Here is a 13850-nt window from a genome sequence, read left to right as displayed (position 1 = left end):
CTGATGGCCCTTCTCCTGGGGGGTTCTCCCCAAACCCTGGGACGGACAGTACCTTGCGTTCTTCACCTTTGGGCTGACCACCTCTTTGATGACTGTTTATATCTAGCCCAATGTCCAAACAAAGACCGTAGTAGAAAGAGGTGATAGAGGAAAAAAAGGGGAGAGGTAGGGAGTGGGGGGAGAGGAACAAAGGAGGAAGAACAACATGGAGAAACAGTGAGCACAGCAGTATGAGGACACAGTCATTTAAAAAACGGGGGCAAAGGGGACTCAAGTTCAATCCCTCTCAGTCCTCAATTCCCAACCTTTCCCAAATTAGACATGTCCCACCCAGCCCAGTCTCTGCTCATCAGATATTTTGGTTTATGAAAATGTTCTGCAACTAGATAGTGGTGATGCTTGTACACCTTTGTGAATATATTAAAAACCACTAAACTGTATACTTTAAAAGAGTAAATTTTATGGTATGTGTAACAGTTCACTTTTAAAAATGCCCAGTTAAGTGCCAAGGCACTGAAATCAGACAGACAAGGATTTGACTCCAATCTGCCACATGCATTATGCTGTGGAGGAGTCATTTAAGCTGTCCAAGCCTCAGGCTCCTGCTCTGTAAGTAAGATGGAAATAATAAAAGAATTAAGTCAAATGGCTATAGTGAGACTCAAACAAGGTAATAAACAAAGTATCTAGCACAGTGTTGGCACACAGAAAAGTAGCAATAAACCGTCATGGATGTTGAGGTGACAAAGAGTCGAAACTGGGTCTCAGCCAACATACCTTTTGACATTCCTGGGATATATTCACTAATGATTTCTACCAGACCTACTAAATGATATAACTGTCTATATAATAAGTAACTGTCTATATAATCTCAGGTAAGGAGGTTAACTGCTGAAGTTTGCTGTTCAGTCAAAAGGAGAAGAGCCTGTCTTACAGGAAGAAATATCAATAAGCAGAGAAATGGCTTCCCACCTGCCCCTTTGTCCTTGAGTGTGGGCAAGGGCATTAAAACCAGGAGTTTACATAGAAGCATGGAACAGACCAAGGAATTTCAGAAGGAAGGCGGAAGGGGGGTATGGAGGGAAGGAATGATTAACTGGGGAACTTATATGCATACTAGAGGCCCGATGCACAAAATTCATGCGAGGGGCTTGGCCTTCATAGCCACAGTGGCTTGCCTCAGCCCTTGCAGCCCGGCTTCGTCCAGAAGGTCGTCTGGAAGGATATCTGGAAGGTCGTTTGGCTGTCCGGTCTAATTAGCATATTACGCTTTTATTATTATAGATATGGACACAGACAACAGAGTGGTGAAGACCTGTGGGGTGCAGGTGGAGGTGGTCACGGGGGGGGGGGACATAAACAAAGGGGACATCTGTAATACTTTCAACAATAAAGGGGAAAAAACTATAAACTCTTACTTTCTTGGCTACAAAACACACACACAAAAACAGGGCTTTAGGCCAAAGAAAAGCAAAGCCATCACACCTCTGAAACTGCTCAGCATGCTGGCTCCCACTAGATCAGTGGTTCTCAACCTTCTGTGGTTCTCAACTTTAAATACAGTTCCTCATGTTGTGACCCAACCATACAATTATTTTCATTGCTACTTCATAACTGTAATGTTGCTACTGTTATGAATCATAATGTAAATATCTGATATGCAGGATGGTCCTAGGCGACCCCTGTGAAAGGGTCGTTCAACCGCCAAAGGGGTTGCGACCCACAGGTTGAGAACCGCTGCACTAGATAATGGCTGTAATAGTGGGTTTCCCACCCCCAAGATCCAACACTTACCAGATCAACTATTGCCCCTACACCTAAATCAATTAAACTTATTGCTGGAACATACATGTAATCCACCAAATAATGGGTTGTGATAGCATCTTTCTAGTTATCATTCTCAGCAATGCCAACAGTGCCCCCATAAATCAGAAGTTCCCTTAAAAGAAATATTTCTGGGATGGCAGTTCAAAATCTACCCTATAATTACCAAGAACTGAAGGAAGACTGGCTGCAGGGGTGCTCCTCTTCCTAGTCCTGGGGCTGCTCAAAGGTGGGGGAGTAAGACTGGATTTACTATGAGAGAGAAGAGCTCACTATCTGACCGTGACCCCAGGAAGGTCAAGAGGTCACTTCCTTCACTAAAGGCACTAGCGAGGGGCGTGGCATCGCTGAGAGGTTCGATGGTTTGTTCTGTTGGCTGGAGTTGACAGTAAGAAATGATGCCATGGTATTAGGCTCTTTTGAATTAATGGGAGATGACAGGATTCCAAAATAGCAGAGGTCAGGTGATGACGATTAACCATCAGAGGTTAGATGGATATATTTACTATAATTGACAGCAAGAGCGGAGCGGCAAACGGGGTGCTCTGACTATTACGGATCTGTGATGAGGGCTGATCAGCCATGGACAGGATGGGTGGGCAATGACTAGGGCAGCCGTGGGCAAACTATGGCCTGCGGGCCAGATTCGGCCCGTTCGGCTGTTCTATCCGGCCCGCGGAGCCGAAAGAGCGGAGGGTTCTCTTGTTCTCCCCTCCGCTCCTTCACCAGCAGCAGTGTTAACATGTATTAGTTCACACAAACACTCCATCCATGCTTTTGTTCCGGCCCTCTGGTCCAGTTTAAGAACCCATTTTGGCCCTTGAGTCAAAAAGTTTGCCCACCCCTGGACTAGGGTGTTACTTGTATAAAAGAGAGAGAGGGTGTTGGAGAGAAGGCTGCTATCAGCTGGCTGAGAAGAGGCTAGTCCCCCAGGGAAGGACCCTGCAATACCACCGCACAGTTCACATGACAAAGATGTCACCAGTCCGTCTACAAAAGGACCTGCAGCCACTTCCTGGGATCACTGGCACTGGGGAATGGGAATGCTGCAGATTCTTCATTTTGGCTGTGGGTATGAGCTGACCCTGACCCCCTGGGACCCAGAATGTGGTTCTCCAGCTGAAACGGAAGCTTAGGGAGTCTAGGTGACAAATGGAGTTGTGACATGTCTGTTTCAGAGTGGGTCTAATGGGCCCGCAGAGACATCTTGTGATGCTTTTGCCAGACTCCAAGGGTAGCTAGCGTTCAAATAGAAGTACTTAGAAACGAGCAGAACCATCACAACGGTTCCCTGAGAAAGAGTCCGGAAGCTCTCTCTGTGGGAAAACAAAGACCTGTAAGTGATATTTTTCTCACATCTGTAAAGCAACATAGTATTTTGTCTCTGGAATAATAGTTGCCAGTCTAAAAAAGTAAAATAAGAAGTAATATGGACTATCAAAAAGGGTAACTAAGCCCAGCTGGTGTGGTTCAGTGGTTGAGTGTCAACCCATGAACCAGGAGGTCACGGTTCAATTCCCTGTCAGGGCACATGTCTGGGTTGTGGGTGCGATCCTCTGTACTTCCAGTGCAGGAGGCAGCTGATCGATGTTTCTCTCTCACATCAATGTCTGTCTGTCTGTCTCTCCCATACTCTCTATAAAATCAATTTTTTAAAAACTTAAAAAAAAAGAACAATGGACAAAGGACCTGAATAGATACTTCTCCAAAGAGGACATACAATCAATACAACGGGAAAGATGCTTAATGTCACTAGTCATCAGAGAAATTAAAACCACAATGCGATAGCACTTCACGCATGCCAGCATGACTAACATCAATAAATCAACAAACAAGTGCTGGTGAGGATGTGGAGAAAGGGAGCCCCCATCCTCGCACACTGTTGGCGGGAACGCAGACTGGCGCAGCACCCCGGGAAAAACCTTCAGGAGAAAAGAGATGCAGGAGAAGCCTAGAGATTAAGACTGAAGACTTATCAGCCAATTGCTATATATAACCTTCTTTGAAAAAACTTAAAAATGCGACCATCAGAAAAATGTGGAAAATTACTGAATATTTTATGATATTAAAAAGTGATTGCTAATTTCTGAATGTGTGATAAAGATATTGTGGTGGGGTTGTGTGGGTTTTTTTAGAAGGGTGCTTTTAGAGATGCAAACTGAAATATCCATAAATGAAGTGACATGTTTTCTGGGATTTGCACAGAGTATCCTGGGGCGGGGAGGAGGTATTGATAAAATAGATTGTCCGTGCTCTGAAAATTGTTGCAGTTGAGGTACACAGGTTCATTGTACTGCTATTTCTACTTCTGTATGTGTTTGAAATGTTTCATAATAAATGTTTTTAAACGGTCAAGTGGTAAAAGCTAATATGAATAATTGGTATTTTATTACTGATCTAGAGACATTTTAAAAAATACAGTAGGAGATATGTACAAATTATCCAGGCCACAGATAATGGTTAGTACAGTGGTGGGTTCACAGAAGACCCACAGTAGCTCTGAGACACACATTTTACTCTCTCTCTCTCTCTCTCAAGTCAGCCTGACGGAGAAGCCTCTGGAGACAAGGCCTACTGGATCAGCCACATTCCTTAAAGAATTCCCAGACATGTGTCTTTCTGCAGGTCAGGGCCACACAGGGGACGGTCACAGCAGCATCTCTCCACGAGCGCATTCCACCCCTGAGACCGAGCAGGGCCACTTCGCGAGTCACGCTCACAGCAGCACACATTCCTCCCAGTAGCACCTGCATTCCCGGGGATGTAGCTTCCATGCTGCGTTACAGAGAAAGGGCAGCTGGGGAAACACAAAAGGGAGAAAGCAGCCCCACCCGGGCGCCAGGTGGAACCCAGTAACCACGATGGCGGGAATGATAAGAAAGCAAATGCTGACTGAGCTTTTTACGCTGGGTCATGTATTGTGCTAAGGTCTCCATTTAATCCTCTTGACAACACAAGGGGTTGGCCCCATGATGACCCACGTTTCATAAATCAGAGAGAGGTCAGGCCTCTTCATCGGACCTGCACTGCTAGCAAGTGGCCGGGCCAGGATGGGAACCCAGCTGTCAAATCCCAGGCACCTGCGCTGAGCTGCCGTGTGAGGCTGCGCCCTGACGCCAGGAAGGCATCGGCTTTCCATGTTAGGTCAAGCACAGGCCAGGTTCTATGGTGTTCTTTCAGAATAAATGTATTTTTGACTTAAATTTGATCTCCCCGCAGCCTGTGGAGCAAGGCCCTCTGGTACTGGTCACGCTGCCAGGGGTTCTCTGTAGAGCTTCCCAGTGAAATGGAAAAAGGGATCCATCCGAGCACTGCCCTGGCACAGGGCAGAGCTCAGCCAGGCCACCATGCGTGCATCACGGTCCACATTCATCCATGAAACCAAAAGCACAAACTCCTATCTTTGAATTGATCATTCTGCACTTGCTGCTATGTATGTATGTTTTAAACGCTTGTTTGTTTTAATCTCATTGTCAGCTGTCAAAATATAGTGGCTGCAAAAATATGCAAGAAGACTATGGTAGCACATTTTTTCTTTGTTTTTTAATCCTCACCCGAGGATATGATTTTATTGATTTGAGAGATAGATACAAAGATAGAAAGAGAGATGAGAAAGAAAAATCAATCGGTTGCCTTGCATATGTGACCTGACCAGGGATCAAACCCACAATCTAGGTCTGTGCCCTGACCAGGGACATTAGGGGGCACAATTCTCCCATCTCCTAAATCAAGATGCCTTTAGACATCATGAAGGAATTCAAATGTTATTACTTACACTAAAATCTCCCTATATAAAATCCTAATATGCAAATAGACAGAACGACAGAACAACCGAACAACAGGTCACGATGCCATGAGCTGACCACCAGGGGGCGTGTGCGGAACATGGCGGGCACCGGCAGCAGGTAGCAGAGCATGGAACATGGCGGGTGTTGGCTGTGGTGGGATGGTTGAGCAGGTGAGCGGGACGCCAGACCAAGGCAGGGCACCAGTCGCTGTCATCGAGGCAAGCCTCTGGTGGTTACTGAAAATTCTTTGTTCCTGTGCCCACGGTCCTGCCTGGTGCTCGCACCAGCTGCCAGCGCTGGCCCCTCAGGGCTTCTCCACCTCCTCCTGCTCCTGAGGGACAATCAAGGCAGCAGCCGCCACTCACACCCGCTGCTGGCACAGGCCCCAATTGCTCCACGCCATCAGCGGGTGTGAGCGGGGCCGGAGTCATCAGTGCATGAGAGCAGCGGGAGCAGGACTGCTGGCAGAGAGGGGACTGTGGTGGGAGGGGCCAGGTGGGGGCACGGAGGATGGGCTGAGACCCACCTCTGTGCCCACCAGAGCCTCGCGGCCCACAGTTCCTTTCCAGGTGCATGAATTCATGCACTGGGCCCCTAGTTAATTATAAGAAAGTTTTAAATATATATTTAGTTTTAATGAATTTGATTAAGGCAGCGATTGGGGAACCTTACTCTTGTTTAAGACTTTCAATGCTTTCTTCTCTTTTCCCTAAAGAAGCTATATGCTCTACTTAGCTGAACGAGGAGTCCAGAGAGTCCTGCTAATGATTTGCCAGGTTCTTGCAAAGGCTTCTATTTCCACCCGCCAAGTGTGCAGCACCACCTTGCAAAACCAGGTAGGAGGGGTGGGAAGGGGGAACCTTCCTCAGGCATTCGTGCCACGAGTCCTAATGTTTTGGGCAGGTCTGAATGGACTAGCTGCTTCCTCCCAACGTCCACACACTTCACCACATCACCGATTTCTACTTTCTGCACAGCAGTCCACGCCATTGGAATTACTTTGTTTGTGAATGTATTTACTTGTGTATTGTTTCCATCAGTCACCCCATCCCATGGGAGCTCCAAGGCAGCAGGAGCCTTTGCCATGTGCACCACTCTATCCCCAAGCCTGGAACAGTCCCTGGGCACAGTACCAGTTATAAATATCTGTTGAATGAATAAATGAGCGAGTGAGTGAGTGAATGAATGAATTGGGCATGAGATGTCTAATTAAAAATGTAAAAATAGGCCCTGGCCAGTGTGGCTCAGTTGGTTGGATGTTGTCCCCTGCACCTAAGGTTGCAGGTTTAATTCCCAGTCAGGGCACATGCCCAGGTTGAGGGCTCGATCCCAGGTGGGGGGCATGAAGGAGGCAGCTGATCCATGTTTCACTTTCACATTGATGTTTCTCTCTCTCCCTCTCCCTTCCTCTCTCTTTAATAAATCAATAATAAAATAAAACTATAACCCTTTCCCAGAGCTATTTTTAAAAGAATGTGAAAATGGGATCTAAAGATTGTTCTAAATAAACAATTGCCCTATCCACCAATAAATACTTTACAAAATCACTGGTTAGGAAAAAGAATAAGCCAGAACTCTTCATTCCTCCCCTCTTCCCCCTCTGGAGTGGAAACATAAACTTTATTTATTTTTTAACCTATGCTATCTTTCAAGTTCAGAAAAGAACTGTCCATAAGACATGTTTTAAATTCTTTTCTTGGCAAAAGCAACAACCACAGAGTAATTATAGGCTTCACACCTAACAGAATCGTAAATTAATTGAAAAGCTTTGTACTTCCTACAGCTCACCTGTCCTCTGACTGTCAGCAAGATCCGTTGAGAACGACAACATGATATTAGCTCAGTGGTTAGAAACAAATGCTTCAAGTCAGTCATAAAACTGTCTAATCATCTTTGAAAGTTAAACCCTTCTACAGCAGAGACACTTGTGGCTACATTATTAATATTGTGACTTGGTGTAGAAAAAAAAGCCTGCCTCTCATCTGGGGAATTAATTCTTCTAGGGCAGTGGTCGGCAAACTCATCAGTCAACAGAGCCAAATATCAACAGTACAACGACTGAAATTTCTTTTGAGAGCCAAATTTTTTAAACTTAAACTATATAGGTAGGTACACTGTTATTAACTTAATTAGGGTACTCCTAAGGCTTAGGAAGAGCCACACTCGAGGGGCCAAAGAGCCGCATGTGGCTCGCGAGCCGCAGTTTGCCGACCATGGTTCTAGGGCATCAGTTTGTAATGGAACACAATGAGCAGGCCTTCAGCTAACAGTACTCCCATATTTTGGGAATGCAGGTGCATTTCAAAACTCATCTTGGAAAGACATAGCTTCAAACTATACATGTATATACTGGATTTCAGGAAAGCAAATTTTATTATTTATTGGCACCAGGTGCTCTCTGGCATTCACACACACACACACACACACACACACACACACACTCCTACCTTCCCAGGTCACTGAAACGGCAACACAGAGAACCTGGCTTACCCCACAGCCCCCACCAGGCCGAGCTCAGTGGAAGGCAGGGAGAGAGGCCTGCTTTTTGGACAGCACAGTGATCATGGAGAGAAGCCTTTCCCCTTCTCGTGGTTGCTGGTGGCAAGAGGGCTCTTGTACCTGCAGGAAGGGGAGAGCAGCATTGTTCCTCAGCTGGACATCTGCTTGGCCAGCAGACCTGCTAACTTTTCCCTTCACTCGGGCAGAGGAAAAGACCTGAAAATGGTCCAGAAATGACCACAGGGTGAAGAAAGAACCAGCCGCCCCTCAAATTCCAGATTCCGATTCCTGAGACATACAGAAGGGATCCCGCAGAGTAAATATCAGGAGGCAGGGAACACTCCAGGAGGCGGGGCACTTCAGGACTACCTATCTCATTAGGCTGCTGTAAGGTGTCAAGTGTACAGAATAGTCCAGCTGTGGGCAAACTACGGCCTGCGGGCCGGATCCGGCCCATTTGAAATGAATAAAACTAAAAAAAAAAAAAAAAACCGTGCCCTTTTATGTAATGATGTTTACTTTGAATTTATATTAGTTCACACAAACACTCCATCCATGCTTTTGTTCCAACCCTCCGGTCCAGTTTAAGAACCCATTGTGGCCCTCGAGTCAAAAAGTTTGCCCACCCCTGGAATAGTGCCTGACCCTTAAGTGCTGTAAGTGCCAGATGTGACATTATTGTACACGAAGCCCAGATTTTATACAGTGAGTGACATGACTTTGGGCAAGTCCCTAATCTCTGTGGGCCTCAGTTGGTAACAGTGAAAATAATAATATTTACTTCTCAGGGTTGTATGTGTTAAGAGCCTTGTACTTTGCTATTTACGAGGATGGTTCTGAAAGCGAAGAAGGAAGCCCTGGCCCCTCTCAAAGCAAAGGCTTTGAAGGCAAAGGAAGCAGTGCTGAAAGGCATCCACAGCCACACAAAAAAGAGGCTCAGAAGGCAACTAAATATCCTCGGAAGAGCACCCCGGGAGAAACAAGCTCGACCACTGTGCCCCCATCAAGTTCCCCCGACTCTGAGTCAGCCGTGAAGATGGAAGACAGCAATACACTTGTTCACTGTGGAGGTCAAGGCCAACAAGCACCAGACCAAACCGGCTGTGAAGAAGCTCTATGACATTGAGGGGACCGAGGTCAACACCCCGATCAGGCCTGATGGAGGGAAGAAGGCATATATTTGACTGGCTCTTGACTGTGATGCTTTGGATTTGCCAACAAAACTGGGATCATCTAGACTGAGTCCAGCTGCCTAATTCTAAATACAAAAAATTTTACTCTGTAAAAAAATAAAGTCTTGCTCTAACCGGTTTGGCTCAGCGGATAGAGCGTCGGCCTGCAGACTGAAGGGTCCCAGGTTTGATTCCGGTCAAGAGCATGTACCTTGGTTGCGGGCATATCTTCAGTAGGGGGTGTGCAGGAGGCAGCTGATTGATGTTTCTCTCTCATCAATGTTTCTAACTCTCTATCCCTCTCCCTTCCTCTCTGTAAAAATCAATAAAATAAAATGAAATAAAAAAGTCTTGTACTTTGTAATATTTTAATACAGTGTACACTTTCAATACATTCATTCATTCATTCATTCACTGGATGATCTTTGAACAGCTAGTAAATGCCGGGCTATAGTAACAGCAACACAGATATGCTTCTTGCCCTCATGGACTTTAAAATCTAGTCCAGCACTGAACAAACAACTAAGTAAATCTAAGTATGATATTAGGGGTTAGTTGAGTGGGCTCTGTCAACATATGTCTGAGGGAATAAACCTAGCCTGGGAGATCAGGAACATGCTCTTTAAGGAAGCAGAATTTCAGCTGACACATGATGGGTGAATGGAATGGGCCAGACTTTAAAGTACTTCAGGTGGAATAGCAGCAATGAGCGAGGCCCAGAGTCCAGAGTTAATGTAGCACATCCATTTAGTGCGGACAGATGACAAAAAGCAAAGGGAAAGTGTTATAGTTAATTTTATGTGTCAACTTGGCTGGGTCACAGGGTGCACAGACATTTATTTAATCATTATTTGGGGGTTTTCTGAGGTTGTTTTTGGATGAGACTAACATTTTAATTAGTGGACTTTGAGTAAAGCAGATTGCCCTCCATAATGCGGGTGGGTCTCATCTAATCAACTGAAGGCTGAGGTAAAAGAAAAAAACCAGCCTGCCCGACGCAAGACAGAATTCTCCAGCAGACTGCCTTCAGACTGGAACTGAAATATCAGCTCTCCTGGATCTCCAGCCCACTGGTCCACCCTGAAGAATCTGGACCTGGCACCCTCCATAATCACATGAACTAATTCCTTATAATAAACCTCTCTCTACACACACACACACACACACACATCCCATTGACATTTCTCTCTGGCGAACCCTGGATAATAAAGGGAGTAAAGAGAAATGAGGTGGTGGTGTGTGTGGAGGCCACCCAAAGGCCCAGCAATCCCAGAGGGTAAATCATGGGATGTGAGGGCAAGGAAGATATATGGGGCAATGGGAGGGCATTTTAGAAGAAGTCCCATGACCCGATCTGTGATTTTTTTTTTAAATATATTTTATTGATTTTCTACAGAGAGGAAGGGAGAGAGATAGAGAGCTAGAAACATCAATCAGCTGCCTCCTGCACATCTCCCACTGGGGATGTGCCCGCAACCCAGGTACATGCCCTTGACCGGAATCGAACCTGGGACCCCTCAGTCCGCAGGCCGACACTCTATCCACCGAGCCAAACCGGTTTTGGCGATCTGTGATTTTTAAACGGTCTGCCATGCTGCAGCATGAAGAGTGGAGAGATGGGGCAGAGGTGGAGCCAGGGGTTATTAATGTGGGCTGTTGCTACTGCAGCACGAGCAGATATTAGAAGCTTGGACTAGGTAAGGATGGGGAGAAGTGGAAGCAGAAGGATCCATGAAATACTGAGAAGTTTTAATCCTTGTGGTTGGACGCTAATGTCTCACTCTCCTTCAAAAAAAAATATTTGCTAGTACAATGGATTCATTGGTTCTTCCATTTGAACATATCTATTTGCCCATATCTTCCATTCTAATGAGTATTCTATTTCCTTGCCTCAGCCTAACAGCGACATAACTGTGAAAACAGGAGCCAAGAGCAAGAACGGATAGAACTTTGGCTGAATTCCCAGAAAGGAGCACACCTCCCCACCCGCTGGGGAGGTGGGTGTGGGGTCACAGGCACACTGAGCTGCCTCTCATTCCCACAGACACAGGTCTCTGGGCGCACAGCAACAGTGACTGATCAGGTGTCTTTCACTTACGCCTCCTAAAGCAAATTGAGGATAAGTTCTCTCATGGATTCCCACGACTGCCTTTTGCATAGGTGTGTAGTGTGTGGTGCAAACAAATGCAACCATCTTTTAACTCTTGACGTTCAAATGTAGACGTTTAATACACAGATTTGCTCCTCAAAGCAACCTCTGTGGGTTTTCAATGGTCTGCCGCTGTGCAGCACGAAGACTGGAGGGATGAAACAGTGGTGGAGCCAGGAGATATCGCCGTGGGCTGTTACTGGAAACTCTCCACCTCCACAAGTAGGCCTTCCAGAATCAGGTTATATATTTATCTTGGGAGCATTTTCAACACAAGCCCTCCTGGCCAAGTGTGCTGCAGTCTTTATTTATTCCTGGAGCTGGAGCTCTGTGACTGGCCAGTCTGATGCTGTCTGGCACTGCACAGAGTGAAAATCACTGAGGATCTGTCTCTCTAAAAGTAAACTAGGCTACTTACGTCCTGCTGCCATGGAAGGCATGTTGTTGCTCACTTAAGGTCACCACAGAATCAGGCCAAACAACAAGGGGTTCCAAATCAGCCCTCCAGCCCCTCTTCCCACACGATGTTAAGATGGTTTAGAAGTCCCGCCCCATGGAAATGATAAGCGGGGCGTAAATTCCCCTGCAGAATCTGAACCCCTGGGAAAGGGACAGACTCCCCAGCAGTCCCACTCTCTGCCGGGGCCCAGGGCTACAATTTGAGGAGCCACATTTCAGAGCCTGCAAACAGGACTACTGAGACGGGCAGCTGCTGTCACTCTCTCTTGAGGGTTCATGGATGAAAGGGTGTTGTGGCAAGGCTGAAAGGAGGTGCTGGGCCCCTGGGGTCAGACGGACCTTGGTTCAGCAACCTTGGTACTTGAGCTCTGGCTAAGAAGGAATTCAGAGCCAAGACTCAAATTATAAGAGAAAGTTTATTTAGAAAGTCACACAAGGAGAAGAAGTGAGCTGTAGAAGAAATGGGCCTAGGAAACAAGTTACAGAGGCAAAAGAAGGGCCCTTGGAGCTTAGGAAAAAGACACAAGGACACCATGCCGGGGAGGGGGGGGGGGGGAACATGGGTGTTCTCCATAGAGAGAGCTGCACTGGGTCCTCTGGCTTGAGGGTATTTATCTGCAGGTCTCAGGGGAGGATCCCAATAGAACACTGATTAGCTTTCCAGGTGTGTCCTTTCAGGTTCATGGTCTCTACTGATTGGTCAGCGCCACGGCAGGGGGGTCACTAGTCCATGCAGCCCATCCTGAGGCAGCTGTGGCATCACTTGTCTGGTGTTGCTGTTTCTCTGGGCCTGGATGTATTTGATGCAGGTCAGAACCTTATTGTCCTCGGGGCTTAATGTTTAAGGCTATTTTCTGGCCCCCTTGTTTGTTCCCCTCTAAGGGGGTCTAACCTGCATGACTAGCAACAGGCCAGGGGAGGAAATGTCAGAGGAGGGTCTGAACCGCATGACCAGTGATTGAAAGGTCAGGGGGTCTATGCTATGAAGGAAAGGTTACCCTGGGGGTGGGTCCTTGTTTTCCCAGTTGCTAGGCAACCTGCGCTTTCCGCCCTGGTGACCTTTTGTACCTGGCTCATCGACCTTGCTCTGCTCATGTCTGTCTAACCGCCTATCGTAGAAGGAATGGGAGGCTTAGAATTCCCACTTCCTTGGTTCAAGAATGTTTAACCATCCTGGCCTGCCCAATGTCAGCACCAGGGTATGGGAAATATAGGATGGGGCAGCCCACTCAAGACCACTCAAAATCTATGGTGAACAGAGTGTGTGTGCAAACACACACACACACACACACACATACACATACACATTAATACTTTAGAAGCCAACCAGCAGCTCCTGGGAGAAAAGGCTGCTGCAGGAAATGTTAAAAGTACACAAAAATGATAAGCTAGAAATGCTGCCTTCCCAGTGACAGAGAAGACAGGAGAGGAAATACACCTGGTGCCAGCAGAGAGCCCCTGCATCTCTAGGGATGCAGCCCTGGGCACGGGCACTTGCTTTAACTTTTCTTAAAACAGAGCAGAAAGAGCTCCCATGGGTGCAAAAGTTGAGCTGAGGGCATTTTTCTTTCCTGCTGAAGGTTATAATTCTACTCCTGCTATTTTGGTTCCTCTTACTAGGGTGAAAAGCATATGAACTGCCATTATTCCCCTTTATCCAACTGCATAGGAGCTAATTTCATTACAGAAGCTTGTTCTATAGCCGAACAGATCGCACCATTATTAGACACCAGAGGTAAGGAAACTTAGCATTAGAATTATCCCCTGATAGATTATCAACTTGGCCACCAAAGATGCATTCATACTATGAACTCCTTGAGGGCAGTGACTTCAACATATTTATTTCTGTAAACTCAGCACCTACCACAGTAGTATCCCAAGTGGTTGTTGAATGAATAAATGAAACCCTATTTGCCAGGCACTAAGGAAACTGAACACAGAGAAATGTGGGGCTGGCAG

At 46.5% G+C, this 13850-nt stretch overlaps 1 protein-coding gene across 4 annotated transcripts in view; it reads right to left on the bottom strand.

The window, feature by feature from the left end:
* The window catches only part of ANKRD6 (ankyrin repeat domain 6), a 160736-nt gene that overhangs the window by 73158 nt on the left and 73728 nt on the right, over positions 1-13850 (bottom strand). The gene's annotated exons all lie outside the window — the stretch shown is intronic.

This window comes from Myotis nattereri, assembly GCF_964212035.1.
Source record: "Myotis nattereri genome assembly, chromosome: 6".
In the NCBI taxonomy this organism is placed as follows: Eukaryota; Metazoa; Chordata; class Mammalia; order Chiroptera; family Vespertilionidae; genus Myotis; species Myotis nattereri.
This window is presented reverse-complemented; position numbering and strand designations above follow the sequence as displayed.